Source organism: Triticum aestivum, chromosome 5D, assembly GCF_018294505.1.
Source record: "Triticum aestivum cultivar Chinese Spring chromosome 5D, IWGSC CS RefSeq v2.1, whole genome shotgun sequence".
In the NCBI taxonomy this organism is placed as follows: Eukaryota; Viridiplantae; Streptophyta; class Magnoliopsida; order Poales; family Poaceae; genus Triticum; species Triticum aestivum.
The window spans coordinates 258,344,809-258,359,176 of record NC_057808.1 but is presented as its reverse complement, the minus strand read 5'-3'; the positions used below and the strand labels follow the sequence as shown (position 1 = coordinate 258,359,176).

The window sequence follows — 14,368 nt, the reverse complement described above, 5'->3', positions numbered from 1 at the left end:
ACTGCCTGTTTCCTCTGGTATTAGCATGTTTTCAGTTCTGATAAAACTGTTGTTGCATCTCTCAAACAGAGCCTAGTAAGCTATAGATTTTAGAAAGGAATTTTGATGCTTCCTTCAGGTGCAAAAGTACAGTTCAAATTCTTGTTTAAAGCATGAGAATCATAATTTTGTGTTTTTCGTTCGGCAGCAGTATTCTCTAAAAATGAACTTTGTATGTGCAAAATATAGACTGTGGAGCAGACAATAGAACATGCAACACCAAAGACTCCGTGGCCCAATGGATAAGGCGCTGGTCTACGGAACCAGAGATTCTGGGTTCGATCCCCAGCGGAGTCGACTTGTCTTGTTTATTTTTATTTTTTCTTTCGGTCCTAAAAGAACTAACATTTTCTTTCTCTTTCTAATTTCTGCATCCGTTTGTTTCTGATTTTTATTTATTGGAAATGGCTAATTTTTCTTTCTGATTTTTGCATCCCAGCTGAGTCGACTTGTCTCGCTTTTTTTCTTTCAGTCCATTCCTTTTTTTAACACGGTCCATTCCCTAAAAAATAACTTTTGCACTAGTTAGTTTCAGTTTTTTTTCCACTGAAACAGCTAACATTATTTTTCTGTCTAATTTTTTGCACCGTTTGTCTTAGAGTTTTTTCCTCCAAAAAATGCTACCATTTTCTTTCTCTGACTAATTTTTTGCACTAGTTAGTTTCAGTATTTTTCCTAAAACAACTAACATTTTCTTTCTCTGTCTAATTTTTGCATCCGTTTGTTTCTGATTTTTCTTTACTGGAAATGGCTAAAATTTTCTCTCTCTCTCTAATTTTTGCACCAGTTAGTTAAAAAATAAATCATGAAACGGCTAACATTTTCTTTTCCATTTTTTTACTTTATGTTAATTTTTTCAAGTCAATTCCCTTAAAAATCAAAATAAAGTCCATTTCTTGAAAAATACAAATATATTTCTTTCTCTCTCTAATTTTTGCACCAGTTAGTTTAAAAAATCATGAAACGACTACCGTTTCTTCTCATTTTTCACTTTATGATAGTTTTTTCAAGTCAATTCCCTTAAAAGATCAAAACAAAGTCTATTCCTTTAAAAATACATATGCATGACTTACGTGGAAAAGGTTTGTCATTTTTTCTTCTTTGAAAAGAGAGTATTATCATTTGCCCCCCCCCCCCCCCCCCCGGCGCTGGGTAATTGATATTGCGTTTGCAGTAGATCGACTAAGTTGTAGAAGTTTACCTAGCGGATAGTGCGCGGCGGCATGGCACGCCTCACTCATTCGTCTGTGTTTTTTTATTTTAGTGAAGATCTGTTGTCCGCTGAATTCGACTTGTCTCGGGTTTTTTCCAGTACATTCCCTTTTCTTAACATAGTTCATTCGCTTAAAAATAACATCTACACTAGTTAGTTTCTTTTTCCCCCCACTGAAACAACTAACATCTTTTATCTAATTTTTGCACCGTTTGTTTCAGATTTTTTTTCTTTCAGAAACACCTAACATTTTCTTTCTCTGTCTAATTTTTGCACCAGTTAGTTTCAGTATTTTTCCTAAAATAACTAACGTCTACTTTCTCTGTCTAATTTTTGCATCCGTTTGTTTCTGATTTTTCTTTACTGGAAATGGCTAACATTTTCTTTCTTTCTCTAACTTTTCACCAGTTAGTTTAAAAAAACTCACGAAACGGCTAACATTTTCTTTTACATTTTTACATATGTACTTTATGATAGTTTTTTCAAATACATTCCTTTAAAAATCAAAATAAAGTCCATTTCTTTAAAAATACAAATAAATCTGCATGACTTACGTGGAAAAGGTTTGTCATGTTTGTCGGCGTTTTGGGAACGGGGGTATCCAGACTTGCCTGCCTGCGACCCACGATGTGGCTTCATCGAACGGCCCGGTACGGCCCAGCTTCAGCATCAACAACTCAAGACCCTCGCGAGGGGCCAAGCCTCGCGAGGCGAACGACATCAAGACCTCCACGAGGAGCGGCCTCCTCAGGCCGGCTCTCGAGGAGCGGAGATTTCTATGCAAGCCTCACCTCACGAGATTCGGATGACGTGAGTCATGACGACCAAGGCCGGGCGGACGCCAGCGGGCGCAGTGTACTAGTTTCCTCTTTGGTGCTAAGGAGGCAAGCGCAGGTGCGGAGTCCCGAGGAATCAGCCAAAGATTTCCATTCTGGTGCAACAAGACCAAGACCGCCAGGATGGCAGGACGGAGGTCATCGTCGAGCCCACCACGGCGTCACGACCAGAGGCTTTTGCAGGCGAAGACTGCTTTTGTCAGGATAGTATGTACTAGTTGTCTCCCTTCGAATTTGGCCGTTGTAAGATCCCTTCCCCCCTTGCATTTGGGAAGAGGACCAAGACCACTATAAATAGGACCCAGCCACCACCGTAGAAGGGGACGGATCATTCAGATCGCCCTCTCCCTCACCAGCTCGTTCGAGTCCAAGAACACTCCTCCTCCTGAGGTTGTTCTTCCACTGGACTAGTTCGTCCTCAGCCCCTCGAGGCCAATCCACCACAAAGCAGGAGTAGGGTTTTACACCGCAAGGTGGCCCGAACCTGGGTAAACTACTGCATCCCATTTCCTTCCCGTTCATCGAGCTAGGCCTTGAGATAGGCGAGTAGGCAGACTGGGGAGGTCGAGTTCTTCACACGCACCCCAGAGTTCGAACCTCTCAAGGGTGTGCGGAACCCGAAATCCGACATTTGGGGCGCCAGGTAGGGGTGCGTCGGAGCCTCTCTTCCTCCTCCAGTCGATTCACCACCGTTTCGCCATCCCCATGGCTGATGCTCGTCGAGTTCGTGCTGAGCGCCGGGCTGCCCTCACTGCCCGCGTCTCTTAGACCGCACCCGTCGGCGACGGTGCTCCCCGCCGTTCCCCCGTCGCCCGCGGCCAACGCTGCCACCGGCCCCGCGGCCCATGAGCAGCAGACTTCATCGATGCAGCCCTCTGTGCGGCGGGATGGACGCACCGCCACTCCGTCGCTGACCTCGACGGCTGCTTCATCATCTCACGCTCGTCGCGGGCCTGTAAACACGCAGGTGGCGTTGCTCATGGCACGCGAGCTCCTGCGCTACCGCCCCATCGACGACCTCTACGAGGACTGGCTGGACCGCATCGCCGAGCTCGTCAGCGTCGCCGGAGATTCTCCTGCACCGTCTCGCTCGCTACTTCACCCGCCGCCCGCTTCGGGTGACGTGGCCCACGGAGCACCTCCTCCACCTCCCAGGCAGGACGCCATCATCGAGCCAAGGCGCGAAGCTCCACGGCGCGACCCGCCGTACAAAGCACCGGCGCGCGACGAAGAAAGCTGCCAGGTGGTGCAGCGACCATAAGGAGAGGCGCATGCACTTCCAACACCACCACGTCAAGACTGCGCGCCGCCTGTGTTGGTGGCGCGCGAGCGGCAGGATCAGGCTCCACCTCCACGCCGGGCTCCCGTGACCACAGCTGGGTGTCACGCGTTCATTCCGGAGCTGCGCAGCGTCGTCTGGCCAGGGAAGTTCAAACCCGACCTGCCTCCACGCTACGACGGCACCCCCGACCCTGCTAAGTTCCTGCAGCTCTACGAGTTGAGCATCAAGGCAGCCAATGGCGACGAGAAGGTTATGGCGAACTGGTTTCCCATGGCCCTCAAGGACGGTGCACACTCATGGCTCCTGAACCTCCCAGCGGGATCGATCTCCTCCTGGGAAGAAATGCGAGAGCGTTTCGTCGCCAACTTCCAGGGCACTTGCGACCGCCCGCCGTCTGCGGGTGACCTTAGGCGAATCAAGCAGCAGCCAGGAGAGACCTTGCAGAAGTACATCCAACGCTTCAACAATGTTCGCCTCAAGATCCCCAAGGTGTCGGATGAGGCCATCGTCTCAGCGTTCACTAATGGCGTCTGCGACGTTAAGATGAAGGAGGAGCTCGCCATACACGAGGACCTGTGCACGGCTCTGGAGATGTTCAACATGGCAACCAAGTGTGCGAGAGCTGAGGAGGGGCGGCTCTCTCTCTTCTCGAGGTCCCCGACGCAGACCCAAAAGACAAGAAGGCCAAGGCCAAGGACGTGAAGCGCAAGGGAGCGGCCGTGCTCGCGGCCGAACCGGAGATGAAGCGCGGCTGCGACCACCCGGAGTCATCCAAGGGCAGCTGCCCGTTCTGCGTCTTCCACAATGTGCACAACCACAACACCAACGACTGCCAGGAGCTCAGGTCCATCCGCGATGGGCGCCTCGGTCGTCGCCCCAAGCGCAACGATCGAGGTTACGGCCGCGGAGGTGGCCGTGGCGGAGGACGCTGGGACGGTCTTGACCCTCGCCAGGAGTGGCGCGACCAACCTCGTGAGGACCGCTGGCGGGGCCAGACTCGCGAGGGTGCCTAGAGAGATCAGTGATACGTCTCCAACGTATCTATATTTTTTGATTGTTCCATGATGTTTTATTATCAATCTTGGATGTTTTGTAATTATTTTATAGTCATTTTATATCATTTTTTAGTACTAACCTATTGGCATAGTGCCAAATGCCACTTGTTGTTTTTTCCATGTTTTTTACATCACAGGAAATCAATATCAAACGGAGTCCAAATGCCACGAAACTCCACGATGATTTTTTATGGGCCAGAAGAAAGGCAATGGTCCCTGGTTGCACCTGGGGGAGCCCCGAGGGGGGCACAACCCACCAGGGCGCGCCAGGAGGCCCCTGGCGCGCCCTGGTGGGTTGTGCCCACCTCGGGTGCCCCCCGGACTGGCTCTTGGCTCTATAAATACCATAATATTCCAGAAACCCTAGAAAAAGCGTCGAAATATTCATCCAGACGCCGTAGAGTCCAGAACCACCAGATCCAATCTAGACACCATCACGGAGGGGTTCACCACTTCCATTGGTGCCTCTCCGATGATGCGTGAGTAGTCCTTTGTAGACCTTCGGATCCGTAGTTAGTAGCTAGATGGCTTCCTCTCTCTCTCACTGGATTCTCAATACAATGGTCTCTTGGAGATCCATATGATGTAACTCTTTTGCGGTGTGTTTGTTGGGATCTGATGAACTTTGAGTTTATGATCAGTCATATCTTTTTATCCATGAAAGTTATTTGAGTTTCTTTGATCTCTTATATGCATGATCTCTTATAGCCTCGTATTTCTTCTCCGATATTTGGGTTTTGTTTGGCCAACTTGATCTATTTATCTTGCAATGGGAAGAGGTGCCCAGTAGTGGGTTCGATCTTACGGTGCTCGATCCCAGTGACAGAAGGGGAAACGACACGTACGTATCGTTGCTACTAAGGATAAAAAGACGAGATCTATATCCACCGCCATATAGATAAACGGATCCTGTCTACATCATGTCATCGTTCTTATTGCATTACTCCGTTTTTCCATGAACTTAATACACTAGATGCATGCTGGATAGCGGTCGATGTGTGGAGTAATAGTAGTAGATGCAGGCAGGAGTCAGTCTACTAATCTTGGATGTGATGCCTATGTAGTGATCATTGCCTGGATATCGTCACAATTATTTGAAGTTCTATCAATTGCCCAACAGTAATTTGTTTACCCACCATTTGCTATTTTTCTCGAGAGAAGCCACTAGTGAAACCTACGGCCCCCGGGTCTTATTTCTCATATATTTGCCTTGCGATCTACTTTTCCTTTGCATTTTTATTCAGATCTATTAAACCAAAAAATACAAAAATACCTTGCTGCACTTTATTTATTTGCAATCTATTATTTCAATCTACTACAATTTATCTCACGTCCGCTTGCCTATCTTGAGGCGCCGTTACCCGAAAGGGATTGACAGCCCCTTTAACACGTCGGGTTGTGAGGTGTTGTTATTTGTGTGCAGGAGTTGTTTACGTTGTGTTGCTTGATCTTCCTACTGGTTCGATACCTTGGTTTCATAACTGAGGGAAATTCTCTATCGTTGCTGTGCTACATCATCCCTCCCTCTCCGGGGAAATACCGACGTAGTTCTAGCTACCATCAAGGAGAATTTCTAGCGCCGTTGCCGGGGAAGTTCTTCAACATAACCAGGTTCCTAATCACAAATCTCATCTCCTTGCAATTTACATTATTTGCCATTTGCCTCTCGTTATCCTCTCCCCCACTTCACAAAAATTTGCCGTTTTATTCGCCTCTCTTTTTCTGTTCTCCGTTCTCTAGCTTTCTAGTCTCGATGGCTAGCGTCCCTACTCCTCCTTTGTCACCAGATTTTTAAGTCTTGTACTTCAAGCAAAGACAAGGAGAAAATTTAAAAATGCCTGGTATAGGCTTATGGAATCATATCGTATCTCCAACTTAAAGGGGGACGCCAAGGTTTTGCTTCGTAATTTTTACATATGATTGGCTTTGCATCATAGACAACTTCTTGATTTTCCCGCTAAAGGAAGTTTTATTGAACTTGATGCCAATGCTGCCTATGAAATCTCAGAGGGAATTTTGGGAATTCCTCCTCAAAAGAAGGGTTTCCATTTTACCCCCGAGGGAGCTCAAATGCTGGACAAACTTGGTGATTTGCATAAACATATGGTTGAAATACAGAAATATAATGAACCCCTCAAACACCTCAATGGTAGTATCAATCGCATGAATACTCTGATTACCCTTTGCAACAAGCGATTGGATATTTTGGATCTTAAGATGGTTTCTTTTTCGGAGAATTTAGGGAAGCGTAAAGAGCCTCCCGTATTTGAGAAAACCCTTACAAAAGTTGCCAAAACTTCGGAATATGACAAAACATAGATCCTTGCTTTATGCCTAGCTAAGGGCGTAAAACTAAAGCGCTTGTTGGGAGGCAACCCAATGAATAAAATTTATTTTTGTTTTTTGCTTTCTTTTCTTGAGTGTTAGCACAATTATGCTACTGTTATGATTGTGTTTTTTATGTTTTAATTAGTGTTTGTGCCAAGTAGAACCGATAGGATCTTCTTGGGTGATAGTTGTTTGATCTTGCTGAAAAAGACAGAAACTTTGTGATCATGAAATTAATTCTCATTTTTATTCAGAAAGAGATTTTGCCCTGTTTCTTTTTGCAGAAGATAAATATACAAATTTCCCTGGTCGTCCTATTTTGGTAGAAGTTTTGGAGTTCCATAAGTATTCGTTTAAATCAGATTTCTACAGACTGTTCTGTTTTGACAGATTCTGTTTTCTTTGTGTTGTGTGCTTATTTTGATGGCTCTATGGTTTTCTTTGATGAGTTTTTGCCATAGAAAAGTTGGAATACAGTAGATATAATACAAAAACAAAATATGAATTGGTTTGATACAACACTTATAGTAGTGATTTATTTACTTACACTAACGGATCTCACGAAGGTTTTATTGAGTTTTGTGTGATTGAAGTTTTCAAGTTTTGGGTTATCTTACGATGGATGAAGGAAGGATGTAAGAGCCTAAGCTTGGGGATGCCCCGGCATCCCAAGCTATTATCCAAGAATGAGCAACCAACTAAGCTTGGGGATGCCCCCGAGTGGCATCCCCACTTTCTTCCAACAACTATCGGTATTTTACTCGAGACTATATTTTTATTCGTCACATGATATGTGTTTTGCTTGGAGCGTCTTGTATGATATGCGTCTTTTCTTGTTTTATTTTGTGTTTTAAGTCATCAATCCTTGCTGGACACACCTTTTTGTGAGAGCCAAGATTATATCATGACTTGTTAGAATTGCTCTCTATGCTTCACTTAAATCTTTTATGAGCTAGGACTTGCTCTAGTGCTTCACTTATATCTTTTTGAGCACGGTGTGCTTTGTTATTTTTGAAGAAATGCTCTCTTGCTTCACTTAGATTTATTTGAGAGTTAGTAAATTTTTTGAAGAAATTCTCTCTTGCTTCACTTAAATAATTTTGAGAGAAAGAAAATTTGTTATGCTCATGATCTTCACTTATATTTGTTTGAGCTTATGAAAAGCAACACATGAAAATTAGTTCCAAAGTGATAGATATCCAAGAAGGATAAAGTAAAGAAAATGTCATGAAGATCATTGGACAAAATAAACTTGATTCTTAGTAATAGTTTTGAGATGATGATGTGATATGTGAGTTATGTTAATGAGTAATTGTGCTCTAGTAAGAATATTGGTGTTAAGGTTTGTGATTCCCTATGCATGCACGAAAGTCAATAATCATGCAATGAAAATTTTATCCTACTTGTGGTGCATTATTCGGTGTTAATTATGCTTAATGCTTGCTTATGAGATTATTCGTTTCTTGGTTGGTCGCTTCCCAATCTTTTGCTAGCCTTCATTTTGCACTAAGTATGACCTCTACTTGTGCATCCAAAATCCTTTAAACCAATTTTGCCACATGAGTCCACTATATCTACCTATTTGCGGTATTCTTTTATCGTTCTAAGCAAATTTGCATGTGCCATCTCTAATTTTCAAAAATAAACTTCTCTTTTGTGTGTTTGTTTCGCTCCCGGAACGGTAACGGGCGGCTAATATTTTCCATGCTAAATGTGTTATTCTCAAGATCAGTGTTTATTCACTTGTCATTGGACGAGAGTAAGGCAAAGGTCTTAGGGATGACCAGTCCAAAAATGCAAAAAAATATTTACTTTATGTTGTCAAATAATAAATTCCTTGGGAAGTGTTGGTATGGAGGGCACCCGTGGATACGGTTAGCCATGGAAAGTGAAAGAATGGTGGAAAAAGGAATAAACTTTATTTTCTGTTTGGGAACCGCCTATGGCATATCTAGCATGGAAAGTGTTCGTAGCTCTGAGTCGTTTTCGTTGGTGGGATGGATACACCTCCCAAAATGTTTTTATCTCTAATTTTTCGCTTTGAGCTCTGGCACCTCTACAAATTTCTACTTTCCTCTGCGAATGGCCTTTCTTTTACTTTATGCATTTTTTATTTTGAAATTTGAGTCTCCATCTTCTCTCATAAAAAGCACCAACTAGGAGGCAATATGATCGTGCTCAAGTATTGGGTGTAGTTAATATTCGAGTGTGTTTCATGAATGGATCATTGTTTGAGCATGATGGACTAGGGATAACTTATTTTAGCATTGATATTTTGAAAGACATGGTTGCTTGTTGATATGCTTGAGTATCTAAATTATTATGTCAAAACTAGACTATTGCTTTGAATCACATAAAAGTCCAAATGTCCATGCAATAAAGAAAAGAATATGATATGACTTGATGAACATCACTCCGCATCAAAAATTCTGTTTTTATCACTTACCTACTCGAGGACGAGTAGGAATTAAGCTTGGGGATGCTGATACATCTCCAACGTATCTATAATTTTTTATTGTTCCATGTTGTTTTATTATCAATCTTGGATGTTTTATAATCATTTTATAGTCATTTTATATCATTTTTTGGTACTAACCTATTGACATAGTGCCAAGTGTCAGTTGTTGTTTTTTCCATGTTTTTTACATTGCAGGAAATTAATATCAAACGGAGTCCAAATGCCACGAAACTCCACGATGATTTTTTATGTGCCAGAAGAAAGTCAATGGGCCCTGGTTGCACCTGGGGGTGCTCCAAGGGGGCACAACCCACCAGGGCACGCCAGGAGGCCCAGGCGCGCCCTGGTGGGTTGTGCCCACCTCGGGTGCCCCCGGACCGCCTCTTTGCTCTATAAATACCACAATATTCCAGAAACCCTATAAAAAGCGTCGAAATATTCATCCAGCCGCCGTAGAGTCCAGAACCATCAGATCCAATCTAGACACCATCACGGAGGGGTTCACCACTTCCATTGGTGCCTCTCCGATGATGCGTGAGTAGTCCTTTGTAGACCTTCGGGTCCGTAGTTAGTAGCTAGATGGCTTCCTCTCTCTCTCTCTCTCGCGCTGGCTTCTCAATACAATGGTCTCTTGGGGATCCATATGATGTAACTCTTTTGTGGTGTGTTTGTTGGGATCTGATGAACTTTGAGTTTATGATCAGTCATATCTTTTTATCCATGAAAGTTATTTGAGTTTCTTTGATCTCTTATATGCATGATCTCTTATAGCCTCGTATTTCTTCTCCGATATTTGGGTTTTGTTTGGACAACTTGATCTATTTAGCTTGCAATGGGAAGAGGTGTCCGGTAGTGGGTTCGATCTTACGGTGCTCGATCCCAGTGACAGAAGGGGAAACGACACGTACGTATCGTTGCTACTAAGGATAAAAAGACGAGATCTATATCTACCGCCATATAGATAAACGGATCTTGTCTACATCATGTCATCGTTCTTATTGCATTACTCCGTTTTTCCATGAACTTAATACACTAGATGCATGTTGGATAGCAGTCGATGTGTGGAGTAATAGTAGTAGATGCAGGCAGGAGTCGGTCTACTAATCTTGGACGTGATGCCTATGTAATGATCATTGCCTGGATATCGTCATAATTATTTGAAGTTATATCAATTACCCAACAGTAATTTGTTTACCCACCGTTTGCTATTTTTCTCGAGAGAAGCCACTAGTGAAAACTACGGCCCCCGGGTCTTATTTCTCATATATTTGCCTTGCGATCTACTTTTCCTTTGCATTTTTATTCAGATCTATTAAACTAGAAAATACAAAAATACCTTGCTGCACTTTATTTATTTGCGATATATTATTTCAATCTACTACAATTTATCTCACGTCCGCTTGCCTATCTTGAGGCACCGTTACCCGGAAGGGATTGACAACCCCTTTAACACATCGGGTTGCGAGGTGTTGTTATTTGTGTGCAGGAGCTGTTTACGTTGTGTTGCTTGATCTTCCTACTGGTTCGATACCTTGGTTTCATAACTGAGGGAAATACTCTACCATCGCTGTGCTACATCATCCCTCCCTCTCCGGGGAAATACCGACGTAGTTCTAGCTACCATCAATCAGCCTCGCGAGGACCGCCCTCAGGGCAACGCTGGTCTTCCCCCACTGCCGCCACTACCAAGGAGGAACGACGACCATCATCAGGACGAGGAGGCTGAGGGCTTCCAGGAGCCTCGTGACGTCGCTTGCATCCTGGGCGGCGCTCAGGCCCCAGCCTCCCATCGCATTTTCAAGCAATTCGCGCGTGAGGTGAACGCAGCGCTCCCCAAGCTCGAGGCAACACGTCCACTCAAGTGGTCCAAGTACACCATCACCTTCAGCTGTTCCGACCAGTTCAAGTGTGCGGCAACTGCCGGTGCCCTGCCAATGCTCTGCTCGCCTACCATCAGCAATGTGCTCGTCACCAAGACGCTCATCGACGGTGGTGCAGGGCTCAATGTTCTCTTCGTCGAGACATTCGACCGCCTCCAGGTGCCCTATGACCAGCTGTAGCCCACCAAGCCTTTCTTAGGAGTGACCGACGGCTCCACCGCCCCGATAGGGTAGATCCGCCTCCCTGTCACCTTCGGCACCCGTGACAACTACCGTACTGAGCTCATCGACTCCGACGTCGGCCACATTTGCCTCCCGTACAACGCCATCGTCGGCTACCCGGCCCTAGCCAAGTTCATGGCTATGACCCATCATGGCTACAACGTCCTCAAGATGCCAGGAAGCTGCGGCATCATCACGGTCGCCTGCAAGAAGAAGGATGCGGTGTGCTCTCTCGAGCGCGCCTACCAGGCTGCGGCGGTCGAGGACCCAGACAACGAAGGCGCTGTCTACCCTCCTGAGGCAGTCCCCAAGAAGAAGAAGCAGCTGCTCCGCCAAGGACATCAGGAGGGTGGAGCGTTCGGCGCTGCCACCTCAAGCCCTGCGCCCACTGACGGGGCACCTCCCACACTCGCATAGGAAGGCGCACCCGGCGCCCCTCACAGGCTGGGCTCGTGGGCTCTCCTTTGGAGGGCCTTAGACCTGGACAACGTCACGAGGGAAGCGCTCTGGCACCACCTGGAGGCGTGCTTCAACGCGCGCTTCCGTGAGGAAAGCGCAGGGCGCGAGGCGCCAGACGCTCAGGAGTTCATGGCCAAGGCAACCGAGGAGCTTCAGGAGGCAAGAGCTATGCGAGGCGGCCGTCGCCCACCACCCGACGCGGCTCCCTGCCCCAGCGAGGACAGTGAGCTGCGCGCCTGTGATACATCTCCAACGTATCTATAATTTATGAAGTATTCATGCTGATATTTTATCATTCTTGGATGTTCTACAATCATTTTATAGCAACTTCATATCATTTTTTGGGACTAACCTATTAACCCAGTGCCCAGTGCCAGTTGCTGTTTTTTGCTTGTTTTTTACATCGCAGGAAATCAATATCAAACAGAGTTCAAACACCGCGAAACTTTTTGTGGATTTTTTATGGACCAGAAGACCAACAGTGGGCCAAAGAAGCACCTGGGGGGTGCCCCCACGGGGGAACAACCCACCAGGGCGCGCTTGGGGGCCCAGGCGTGCCCAGGTGGGTTGTGCCCACCTCGGCAGCCTCCCGCACCCCCTCTTTGAACTATAAGTTCCCAAATATTCCGAAACCCTACGGGGTTAACCTAGATCAGAAGTTCCACCGCCGCAAGGCTCTGTAGCAACCAAAAACTAATCTAGACCCGTTCCGGCACCCTGCCAGAGGGGGGAATCATCTCCGGTGGCCATCTTCATCATCCCGACGGCCACCATGTTGAGGAGGGAGTCGTCCACCCTCGTGCTGAGGGTTTGTACCAGTAGCTATGTGTTTAATCTCTCTCTCTCTCGTGTTCTTGACATGTCACGATCTTGATGTATAGCGGGCTTTGTTAATATAGTCGGATCATATGGTGTTTTTGTTGGGGAACGTAGTAATTTCAAAAAAAATCCTATGCACACGCAAGATCATGGTGATGCATAGCAACAAGAGGGGAGAGTGTTGTCCACGTACCCTCGTAGACCGACAGCGGAAGCGTTATCACAACATGGTTGATGTAGTCGTACGTCTTCACGATCCGACCGATCAAGTACCGAACGTACGGCACCTCCGAGTTCTACACACGTTCAGCTCGATGACGTCCCTCGAATTCCGATCCAGCCGAGTGTTGAGGGAGAGTTTTGTCAGCACGACGGCGTGGTGACGATGATGATGTTCTACCGACGCAGGGCTTCGCCTAAGCTCCGCAACGGTATTATCGAGGTGTAATATGGTGGAGGGGGGCACCACACACGGCTAAGAGATCTCAAGGATCAATTGTTGTGTCTCTGGGGTGCCCCCCTGCCCCCGTATATAAAGGAGCAAGGGGGAGGCAGCCGGCCAAGGGGAGAGGCGCGCCATGGGGGGGAGTCCTACTCCCACCGGGAGTAGGACTCCTCCTTTCCTTGTGGGAGTAGGAGAAGGGAAGGGGGAAGGAGAAAGAAGGAAGGGTGCGCCCCCCTTCCCTAGTCCAATTCGGACCACACCATGGGGAGGGGTGCGGCCACCTTTTGAGGCCTTTCTCTCCTTTTCCGTATGGCCCATTAAGGCCCAATACGAATTCCCGTAACTCTCCGGTACTCCGAAAAATACCCGAATCACTCGGAACCTTTCCGAAGTCCGAATATAGTCGTCCAATATATCGATCTTTACGTCTCGACCATTTTGAGACTCCTCGTCATATCCCCGACCTCATCCGGGACTCCGAACTCCTTCGGTACATCAAAACTCAATAAAACTGTCATCGTAACGTTAAGCGTGCGGACCCTACGGGTTCGAGAACTATGTAGACATGACCGAGACACGTCTCCGGTCAATAACCAATAGCGGACCTGGATGCCCATATTGGCTCCCACATATTCTACGAAGATCTTTATCGGTCAGACCGCATAACAACATACGTTGTTCCCTTTGTCATCGGTATGTTACTTGCCCGAGATTCGATCGTCGGTATCTCGATACCTAGTTCAATATCGTTACCGGCAAGTCTCTTTACTCGTTCTGTAACACATCATCCCGCAACTAACTCATTAGTCACAATGCTTGCAAGGCTTATAGTGATGTGCATTACCGAGTGGGCCCAGAGATACCTCTCCGACAATCGGAGTGACAAATCCTAATCTCGAAATACGCCAACCCAACAAGTACCTTTGGAGACACCTGTAGAGCACCTTTATAATCACCCATTTACGTTGTGACGTTTGGTAGCACACAAAGTGTTCCTCCGGTAAACGGGAGTTGCATAATCTCGTAGTCATAGGAACATGTATAAGTCATGAAGAAAGCAATAGCAACATACTAAACGATCGGGTGCTAAGCTAGCGGAATGGGTCAAGTCAATCACGTCATTCTCCAAATGAGGTGATCCCGTTAATCAAATGACAACCCATGTCTATGGTTGGGAAACTTAACCATCTTTGATTAACGAGCTAGTCAAGTAGAGGCATACTGGTGACACTATGTTTGTCTATGTATTCACACATGTATTATGTTTCCGGTTAATACAATTCTAGCATGAATAATAAACATTTATCATGATATAAGGAAATAAATAATAAC

General features: G+C 46.1%; 1 non-coding gene across 1 annotated transcript; it reads left to right on the top strand.

Annotated features, from left to right (window-relative positions):
- The first annotated feature begins 263 nt into the window (after nucleotides 1–263).
- Nucleotides 264–336, top strand: TRNAR-ACG (transfer RNA arginine (anticodon ACG)). Its single transcript has one exon. It is a non-coding gene; the product is annotated as a tRNA-Arg (tRNA).
- Nucleotides 337–14,368: the final 14,032 nt, after the last annotated feature.